At 38.6% G+C, this 11,060-nt stretch overlaps 1 long non-coding RNA gene across 13 annotated transcripts in view; it reads right to left on the reverse strand.

The window, feature by feature from the left end:
• Positions 1-9,879, reverse strand: part of LOC149524048 (uncharacterized) — a 241,536-nt gene extending 231,657 nt beyond the window's left edge. For 2 of the 13 annotated variants that reach the window (XR_016350029.1, XR_016350022.1), the window contains exon 1: positions 9,315-9,869. This is a non-coding gene — a long non-coding RNA (uncharacterized LOC149524048). Of the gene's footprint in view, positions 1-9,314 lie in introns of all 13 variants that reach the window. The other 11 variants (XR_016350011.1, XR_016350013.1, XR_016350010.1 and 8 more) reach the window with 11 other exon arrangements.
• Positions 9,880-11,060: the final 1,181 nt, after the last annotated feature.

Genomic DNA, 11,060 nt, shown 5'->3' on the forward strand with positions numbered 1-11,060 from the left:
GAGCCTTGTGGATAAGGGAGAAGCGGTGGATGTCATATACCTAGACTTTAGTAAGGCATTTGATACGGTCTCGCATGATATTCTTATTGATAAACTAGGCAAATATAACTTAGATAGGGCCACGATAAGGTGGGTGCATAATTGGCTGGATAACCGTAGTCAGAGAGTGGTTGTTAACGGTTCTAAATCCTGCTGGAAAGGGATAACAAGTGGAGTTCCTCAAGGGTCTGTTTTGGGACCCGTACTGTTCAATATCTTCATCAATGATGTAGATATTGGGATAGAGAGTACGCTTATTAAGTTTGCAGATGATACCAAACTGGGTGGGGTTGCGACTTCTTTGGAGGATAGGGACATAATTCAGAATGACCTTAGCAAGTTAGAGAAATGGTCGGAGGTAAACAGGATGAGGTTTAATAGAGAGAAATGCAAAGTGCTCCACTTAGGAAGGAACAATCAGTTCCATACATACAAGATGGGAAGCGACTGTCTAGGAAGGAGCATGGCGGAAAGGGATCTAGGGGTCATAGTGGACCACAAGTTGAATATGAGTCAACAGTGTGATGCTGTTGCAAAAAAAGCAAATATGATTCTAGGTTGTATTAACAGGTGTGTTGTAAGCAAAACTCGTGAAGTCATTCTGCCGCTCTACTCTGCACTAGTTAGGCCTCAGCTGGAGCACTGTGTCCAGTTCTGGGCGCCACATTTCAAGAAAGATGTGGAGAAATTGGAAAGGGTACAGAGAAGAGCGACAAGAATGATTAAAGGTTTAGAGAACATGACCTATGAAGCCAGGCTTCATGAACTTGGCTTGTTTAGTTTGGAAAAAAGAAGATTAAGGGGGGACATGATAGCGGCTTTCAAATATCTAAAAGGGTGTCACAAGGAGGAAGGAGAAAATTTGTTCCTCTTGGTTTCTGAGGACAGGACAAGGAGTAATGGGCTTAAAGTGCAGCAGGGGAGGTTTAGATTGGACATTAGGAAAAAATTCCTAACTGTCAGGGTGGTCAAATATTGGAATAAATTGCCAAGGGAGGTGGTGGAATCTCCCTCTCTGGAGATATTTAAGAACAGGTTAGATAGACATCTGTCAGGGATGGTGTAGACGGAGCTTGATCCTGCCTTGAGGGCAGGGGGCTGGACTCGATGACCTCTCGAGGTCCCTTCCAGTCCTATGATTCTATGATTCTATGATTCTATGATACCTAAAAATACATTCACCTGTACTTTTCCTTGAAAATAATGACTGTAGCAACTACAGGACTCTTATGTGATCACAAATGACAGTGCAATTGTAAATGAGTGAGAGAGGAATGCATGTGACAATTTTTCTTTTAAAATGTGTGGTCTTCATATCATGAAAAAGTTTAAGACTATCTAGATTAGCTGACACTTTAATCAGTTAATAAATGTGGATTATTCACATACTCAAATATTCTAAAATGGTATTATGTAGTTCACATGATAATGAAATTTTCTGTAGCATGTACAATGAACACATTTTTAAAAAGTCCATGAAGTGTTTTTTTGTCACTTTCCTTTGAAAACTTTCTTTTGTGGGACTTTTGGTGACTCTCTGCTCAGTGAATGTTAGCCTCTGCTTTGTGCCAACTGAATGAGCTCATGGAATTTTTAGAATTAAAATGATCTTAAAAATGTGTGACAGAAGTTAGAACTATTAAAGTACATTATGTACCATAACTTTAGTAATGTCTGAAATTTACATCAATTTACTAAAAATCTCTCCAAGAAGCCTGATTAGAGATAAGGAAAACTATATTGATTTAAAAATATAGTATCACACACAGAAGCTGTATTTGACTCTCATTCATTTATGTGACTTTTTAGCAAAGTTGACATTTATCGGATTTTTTAAAAATTAGGCTGGAATAAGCACAAGATAATATAATGTAGAGAACAATCCTCCATTAGGTGTGAAATGGGTTTGATGATCGAAGAAGTGGGCATGTCTACACTGGGGAGTTATTTTGAAATAACTCTCCTTATTTTGAAATAACAAGCAGAGCATCCACACTACTAAGCCTGTTATTTCAAAATAAGGGGCTGGTTATTTTGAAATAACCTGGTAGTATAGAAATAGCCTAAGGACATTATTCCTAGGGTCTGTGAATAGCTTTTTCTTGGCTGAATGATTTTGATCCACCAATTGTAGGTATCAACTAATCAGGAACTTTGAGTTGGGGTCAGGAGTAAACTGATCAAAACAAAGAACATGGTTCCTACCCTAAATATAATTCAAAGAAAGACACAGATGCAATGCAAAACAGAATGGTGTTTTTTGGAACAGATGACTATTCAGATATTTTTGAAAGAGGTGAGAGAGTGAGAGGGAACTATGCCAAGTATAAGGGGCACTGTAGCTGAAGGTATGAATGCAGTATGGTTGTAATCATGCTGATCCCAGGATAATGGAGAGATAAGGTAGGTGAGGAAATAACTGTTATTAGACCAACTTCTGTTTGTGAGAGAAAAATGCTTCAAAGTCACACACAGCACTTCTTCAGGTCTGGAAAACTAAGGTCATGTCTACACTACCACTTATGTTGGCAAAACTTATATTACTCAGGACTGTGAAAAAACCACCTTCTCAGTGACATACGTTTTGCTGGCATAAGTTGTAATGTGCACAGTGCTATGTCTACTAGGGTGTGTCTACACAGCAGGGCTTAATTCAAAATAAGCTATGCATATTGAGCTACGTCAATTGCGTAGCATATTTCAAAATTGGGAGCTTCTACATAGCACTTATTTCAAAATAGAGCACTCTTCCTCCAACTTCCCTTACTCCTTGTACAATGAGGGTTACAGGAGTCAGAGTAAGAAGTCCTCAAGCTTGACAGTATTTTGACATTATTTCAAAATAACTGCGTGCTGTGTAGATGCAGACTAAGCTTCCCCAACTGATATAGTTACTGGGGGCGATTTATTTATATCAGTGGAAGGGCCTTCTCCTTTTGGCATAGAGCAGCTGCGTGGGAGAGCTTACCGTGGCACAGTTGCGGCAATATGCTAATCTACACTTCATTTGCACAGGCTTTTGCGCAAGAAGAAAGCAGTATAGACATAGCCCTTGTGTGTTCTGGGTTGTTGTACTAAGCCATATATCCAGTATCTCTATGGAATCTATGATATTTAGTGCCTAGAAACGTGATGAATTTAAGTTTTTTAAGTGTTGTGCAGGTTTCTTATCAAGTGACCAGAAAGCAAGTGTGAAAACTTGGGAGGAGGTAGGGAGGTATAGGCCCCAATAAAAAAAAGTTCCAAATATTGGGGCTGTCCCTATAAAATTATGACATTTCATCACTCCACTTTGAAGAAAAAGCCTGATGTGTCATACCGAATGAAGATATGAAGTCAATCATGTAAAGAAAATACAAGGAAAAGTAAGGAGAGTAGGTTGGGTAGAGAAGGTGAAGGAAGGGCTAAAAGTAGAGAAGCATTTTAGATGACTTAAAAATGAAGAAGAGCTTATGCTTACTGTGCAAACAAAAGTGGGAGATATGATGAATATATCAGGTAATACAGAAGAAGGAATTCATGGTGGAAGGGCTGCATAGGATGGGAGATTGTTGAACTAATCAGGATGGGGCATTATCAGTAACAATAGAGTCTTTCCATCCTGTATGTTAGAGCTGTGGCTCTCAACTAGGAATACATGTACAGTTGAGGTTATGCAGACATCTTCCACATGATGCATTTAGACATGAGTCTAGTTTTACAACCACCACCTAAAAAGCACTAGCAAAGTCGGTACAAACTAAAATGTCATACAATGACTTGTTTGTACTGCTCTATATACTATGTACTGAAATTAGGTGCAGTATTTATATTCCAGTTGATTTATCTTATTATAACATGACAAAAATGAGACAGTAGGCATTTTTCAGTAATAGCATGCTATGACACTTCTGCATTTTTATGACTGATTTTGTAAGCAAATAGTTTTTAAGTAAGGTGACCCTTGGGTTCACAATACAAATCAGACTCCTGAAAGAGGTACAGTAGCCTGGAAAGGTTAAAAGCTACTGTATTAGAGAATGTGCTTAGTGCTACATGTCGCTATACAAATTACTATCCTACATCTCCTAGCACAGATATTTCTACATGGATATTTCATCAATTTTCACTACAACTATAACTCAAGCATGGTGAGAAGACAGCACACGGAAGCTGAGCAATTTCCTTTTCACAGCTGAGGCTTTCTGGCCCTCATTCATATTCACAGTATTCCTTTTGCTGCAACTACTTCCTCACAAACTGAAAAGGCAGTGGATTATTTATTGAGTAAACAGGCTTGTTCCAAGCACTTACAATCTTTTTATAACTTGTATCTTCTAAAGGATTTAGATAGTGGAGAGCCCACCAGCATATTAGAGAGAATGACAAGAGTAATACACTAATTTTTCTCCCAAAACATGTTCTCCAGAGCTAACTGAACCATTCGTGCTAAAACGTCCCAAAAATATTCTACTTGAGGTAGACACTTCCTGGCATAGAACATTTCAGCATTCACAACCAACTTTTGGAAAAATTCTGAAAACAGGCAACTTTATAGGCAGCACTACCTGTGCCACCTATACAATTAATTACATAGTGCCAAATTCTGATCAGTGAGACAACAAGTGGTTTAATCTCCCCTCTATATATGGGTTCACATACACACTGCAAAAACAGCAATAGTCCTGCTTGAGAGCAAAGGCCCTTATCAGCAGTACTTGTGTCAAGGCTAGAAAGGTGGGTTTGATTTTTCAAAAATCATTGGCCTACTCTGATCCTATTGGTGTCAATGAAAGTTTTATCATCATCTTTCATTGTCACAGGCCAATGACAAGTGCTTTTGAACACGTCATGGAGAATTTGTGCATGCTGTGCATAATGACCAGCAGCTTGACAAGAATACATATTTATGTGACTATGGACAACAGCCCTTGGTGTCTTGCCAACTTCATGTTACACCCTGCTACAGTCCAAACAAAAGGCCTCCTAATATAACTCAAGGACTATGCTAAGAGTATGGTTGGTAAACAGGAAAAATGTGGAACCAGAAATTAATGAATGAAAATCGGTGTGTTGGAAACTAGGCCCATCGGTGCCCAAAATAATGAGAGGGGCTATTTCAACCTTCAGTCCCTTTTGGATCCTTAAAGGAGGAAACTTTGAGAGAAAAATTGGCTACTAAAGTGAGCATCAAAATCATGGCTGGAACCCCCATCTCCAGGGACCTCAGGCCTTTGTCATTCTTATCCTGAGAGATGTCCTGGTAGAACCAGGACAGATAGAGAGAACCAGATGATATCTCTACTTCTAAACAGCACCCGGGATCTGAGACTCTTTATTATGAGACTGCTTCCCACCCCTCTGTGTGTTCCCTTTTCCTTCCCTACTTTGTTTATTCTTTGTGACATCTCTCCCTCGCTTTTTTTCCTTTTGATTAATCAGACCATAGCTTAGCCAGCCAACACTGCTGCTGTGAACTTGTGACTGGAAAGGCAACTAAAAACAATGCCCCAAACATCCCAATACTGGTACAAGTTTGTTAGGCTTTGGAGTGACTGATCAGACTATGACGTGCCTGTTTTCAAGAAATGGTGAGGTTGCAAGTGAAAGCAACACTAGAGAGGGAAGCTGCTTATTCTCTTTTTGCTGTTCTCTTATGTGTGTGTGTGGGAGGAGTGAGGTCCTGTAGAAATGTGACCAGATTTTAACAACAGCAACAACAGCTTCAATCCATCTCAGCTAACTCCCTCTCATTTCCCCAGAAATGCAACTATTACAATCTTTAATAAATAGCGTCTAAGAGACTGTGGAACAAGGGGGAATTGGGGTTATTTCTAAATACTCTCTACAGCTAAAGGGAAAAGGAACATAAAATGAAAGCCAATGTAATGCTTTACATTTGAAATGCTTTTGCCTCCCCCACCATTCTTTTCTGGATCTCTAATAAAAGGATTTAAATGGTGTGTTTTCCATGGTATTAAGTGGGCTCAGGTCTCTGTACACCAGCCCCCCAAAATCTTGCAGAAAACTGTTTAAAGTTGGATAGTGATAGAATTTTGTTAACACCATTGATTTTTTGGATAACTTTATTCCATCTAAATTAATACAGCAACTCCCCTCTTCTCTGTACAATAGCTGCAGTGATATTCTACAAAATAGATCATTCCAATTATTATACAAAATGCTGCATGGAAGATCACCAGCATTCAGCCCATTTTTTAACCTTTGTTTTTAACTGGCAACTTTATGAAATCAATATTTTTTCCTTGTGAATGATATAGTCTCAGAGGGCTAGCCGTATTAGTCTGTATCTGCAAAAACAACGAGTAGTCCTGTGACACCTGTCAGTCTTTAAGGTGTAATCGGAGTCCTTGTTTTTAATAATATCATAATAAAATAGTTGCCTTCTTATGACTGATCTATGTGTCTCTTATACAATGTAGAGTTTAATAAAATTGCCTAATAATTTTAAACTTGATGGCCAGCTTGTCAGCAATTATAAATTGGCATTTCTCCATTGTCCTCAGGTGTTAATTTACATCCGTTAAAAAGCACCTGGAGTTTCTGAACAAGTACCAGCAGCAGTCACTATATTTTTTAAAAATATGAAACAAAGAAAATCAGGTACTAGTCAAGTCCTTTAACAGAACTGGTTCTCTTTTATAACATCTTAATCCACCCAGCGTGTTACCCTGGAGCCATTTACTACAGAACATTGCACAATGCTGTGCTTTACAGGAGATCTAATGGACTATATTGTTGCTCTGAAAACTATAGCCAGCTAACAGCTGTAAGAGTTCCCAGGGGCATTCTGCCTGCTGAGGTCAAATGGAGACAGAGTGCTTCCATGTGTGCTGAGCTGAACACACAGAAGTTACTGCATCCTTTACAGCGGAATGGCATATGCTCCTTTCAGACAGTAGAGAAAGCGATGAGGCTCTTCTGCCCAGACAGGCCTCCTCTGGTATTGGTAGTGTGGTTTGGGTCTTGGCACTATGATCTTACATTCAGGGAGGAAGAACAGCAGGATTTTGGCTCTAGTTCTTGCAAAAGTGTGAAAAAGGGAAAGATACCCAACCCCCCCTACCTGCAATAAATGCACAAATGCAATCAGCACAAATGCAATCAGAGTCTGCCTGGACTTTCTCAGGCCATGTCTATACTAGACCCAGAAGGTTGGCTTAAGGTATGTGACTCCAGCTATGTAAATAACTCAACACGAGTCAACATACCTTAAGCAAGCTTGGTACCGTCTCCACAGTGGGAGGTTGATGGGAGCAAACACTCCCATTGTTTTCTCTTACTCCTTGCAAATCAAGGAGTATGGTATGGTGCTGAAGTTTATGGTGCCCTCAGCATTTGACTTAGCAGGTCCTTACAGAAGATCAGCCTCTACCACAGTAAGTTTAGATGTGGCCTCCACCATTCACCTTATATTTGCCTTGCCTACAGTTTGCTTGTCATGCAAGGATACAGTTATTTGTAGTAATAGTAATTATTGTTTCTCAAAAATTGCAGTGAGTAGTACTTTTTAGTGAAAGTGAATTTCTCAGAAAGCCTTCAGTACTTTAAAACTTTGTGCTAGAAGAAAGGAAAGGCTTGGAGGCAATGCCAATTAGTTCCATCTCTGAGAAACTATTTTACTAAAACAATAGGACTGCTGCTTTGCAGTAGGAAAGGGGAGATGTTTTCCCTTATTATAGAAAGTGCCATTATTGTTTAATACCTACCGGAGAAGCAGTAACAGTTGTGTTAGTTTGGTCTTTCTGCATTGTCTTCTTTCTGGAGAATTATAGAGCTTCAGGCTGACGTGACATTTTCATTTCATTTAGACTCAGCAGCCAATCCCTTTAAAGTCAGGCAAGAGTGAGCTACATTTCCATGCCTCTCTGCAGTGTAGATGTGAAGGCTTTCCAAATTAGTTTTCAGACCAAATAAAAACATTTTGTGTGGAAATCTTTGTTTATACCAAAAATCATAATTTAAAAAAATTTTTTTTTTTTTGGAGCGTGGTGGGAGAAAGCTGGCTTGGAGTGCTATTTAAGTGAGTCAGAATTTGAATGCAATTATTTTGGCTTAGTGTTTTCTCTTGTTATCTCTCTCCCCCCATACACACACACACATTTGGTGTGAGATTTTTTTTATTAATATTATTTATTTATTTATTTATTTATTTATTTTTCAGCTCCAGTAGCCACAGCAAGTGGTGGGGATGGAAGTGGCTTGGTTCTCTGAGTATTGGTTCTGACATACTTACACTTCCTGAAACAATAGGTCTGAATTCAGACCCCTTCATCGTTCCTAATGAGACAAATGAAACTTGTTCAATTTACCGCATAAGGGTCTTTTAGATGGGATTTTATAAACCTATGTCCAGTTAGCATCACCTTCAAGGATCTTGTGAGACATTTGTAGGAATTAAGGTTTGTCCCAGCTTTCTTGGTCAGTATTCTGCCTGTCTGCCAATCTCCTCTAGAAGCATCTGCCTTTCAGTGATGCTAATTCTGTGCTGTTAGATGAAGTCTGTGGCAGTTTTAAACTGAATATGCAAACCAGGCTCACCGCTTTGTAGGCTTAGTTTTATAGATCTGACTGAGCATGCTTAAAACATCAAGAAAAAGTCAAAAACAATGTTCCCATTGCCCTATATATTCCAGATGATGGCTTATGGTTCATATACATGAGCAAAGTGGAGGAAAATAATAATTGACTTGGCCATAGGAAGTACTGGCCTATTTAATAGTAAAAAATAGTACTGGAACCAATTTCAATTATGGTAAGGGCTGAATTAAGGCATTCTGTAGTCCTAAGTATACCATGACTCAGGGACCTCAATGGCTTCCTGCCAATGCCATCACCCATCTCCCTTCCCTTGCAAAGAAGCAAGGGCAATGACATGGGGCCTACACTAAACTCTAAACTCAAATCATTTTCACTTGAAATGCATGATTTGGCAACTTCCCTTTGCTGCCATGTTCTGATGGTCACCTTAACAAACCGTGCCTGATATCTCCACAGCTACCCTAATCTAAATACAGTACTATGTTTCCAAATGCACACTAATCAGGCATCATTTCAACAGACTGAAGTCAACATTTACAATAGAATTCTTGAATTGTTCCTTCCTAATTATTTATTTAGGCATCTTACTTCTTTCTAAGACAGGATGTATACTAATTACTCTATTAATAATGTCTGAATTTTGCAATTTAGAGTTTTCTCTGTGCAGAATTTCTCAGTCACAGGAGGCTTTTTACTGGGAAAGATTTTTTGAGACAAAAGAAAAGGATACTTACAATGCATTGTTCTGTGTTCATAGTCTCACGCTCCAGCCTGATGGGCACAGTAGTCTATGTATTTTCATGATTCATGTGGCCGAAAACTTACAAAAAATCCATTGAAGGAGAGATGCAATGTCCTGTTTTCAAAGAAACTCATTATATGCCTGAGCACTACAAACTAAAGTTTTATTGGATGGCTGAGAGGCTGCTGGGAGTTTATTTCTCACTTACAAAGAAAACTGTGTGAAAGAGCCATCTACTGGGATATAAAGAGATGTAACTAAGAGAAGAAAATGCTTCTGAGCTCTGCAGAACATTTCTTATTTTTGCATTGAAAGGACCTGCAGTACTTACTGTACCAACTCTCCTAGTAAAACACTAGTTCAAGTGACTTGATAGATTTCAGTACCCATTCACTAATACTTTCAGACTCTTTGTTCCTTCTGGTCTGCAGCGTAGGCTTCTTTGCTTCCATTCTAACTGCTGAGTATGCCTCACTGCTTAATGCTTGTGACAGAAATATCTTTCCATCACCAAGGATGTGTGAGTCAACTCCCTGATATGCTGTACAGATGAGGGGCTATATAAAGACAGGGATGAATGAGCAGACTCAAGGAGAAAAGGAAGATGAAAAGCTAGCTGGCTCTGAAAATGTCAATAAAGTCTCGATGAACTAATCTAATAGGACACAAAATTCAGAGAGTAGATGAAAATAAAAGGTTAGGAAACTGCATTGGTACACATGGAAAACATGTTCGGATCCAGTCTGACTGATGTTAATTTGGCAGTCTCAGTCTACCCTCTAGGGCATGAGGGTTCATGTTTCAAAAAAATCTTCCTTAATTAGCAATCTTTGGCACCAGAAGAGGTTCACTGTTAATCTGCTGCAACCAATCAACATCATCTTTAAACTTCCAGAGCCAAACCACAGGACAGGCTGAATAAAAATTACATACTAACAAAAATATGTAGAATGGTGCAATTTCTCATTCTGAAATTCATATGGATTGTGCAACTGTTTCCCAAGTACCCAAAAAAATATAAATAATATGACTAACCACTATGATAAGTAGAGAATGCAGTGAAAGCTACATGATCAGGTCTTGTGGGCTTCTCAGCATGGTGATCTTAACTCTCATACTAAACAAAAGTTGACTCCCCAAATTAAAAGGCAATATAGGATAGGTGATAGTGATCTTCATCTATTACTTCTGGAAAGAAATCCACATTTCAAAACTCAAAATTAAAACAGGAACTATGCTGATTCATTGATGGGACTCAAGAGAGAGATCAAAAGCAGGAAATAGACATGGAGACTCAATGATCTATTCACCTTATGAGTAGACCTCCTGGATGAAAACTGAGGCATATTGTCAAAACTGTGCTATTGCTATAAATAAATGAAGGGCTTCACTCTCCAAGGTTGTTAGTTTTATCTGGTACCTTTCATAAGTCTTGCATTGTCACCAAAATGTGACACAGTTAAAATAGAAGTTGGAAATATATTTTAATAGTGTCTGATCCTCTGTCATGCTCATTCCTGGTAAAATACAGGATTAAGGTGAATAATTTATAGATTATTTTAAAATTAGACATTTTATGATCAAGGATAAAATCTTCATTTAAACAAGCTAGATCAAAAAAGATAATATGATCTTCGTTTTTTAGGCGTAAGTGTGGAAACTGCTCATCAGCTGAGGCCAGAGAGCTCTGTCTCCTTGTTAATGAATACTTGATTGGAAAGGTGCATTGTGGAAATTA

Source organism: Pelodiscus sinensis, chromosome 7 (assembly GCF_052426305.1).
Source record: "Pelodiscus sinensis isolate ZL-2025 chromosome 7, ASM5242630v1, whole genome shotgun sequence".
In the NCBI taxonomy this organism is placed as follows: Eukaryota; Metazoa; Chordata; order Testudines; family Trionychidae; genus Pelodiscus; species Pelodiscus sinensis.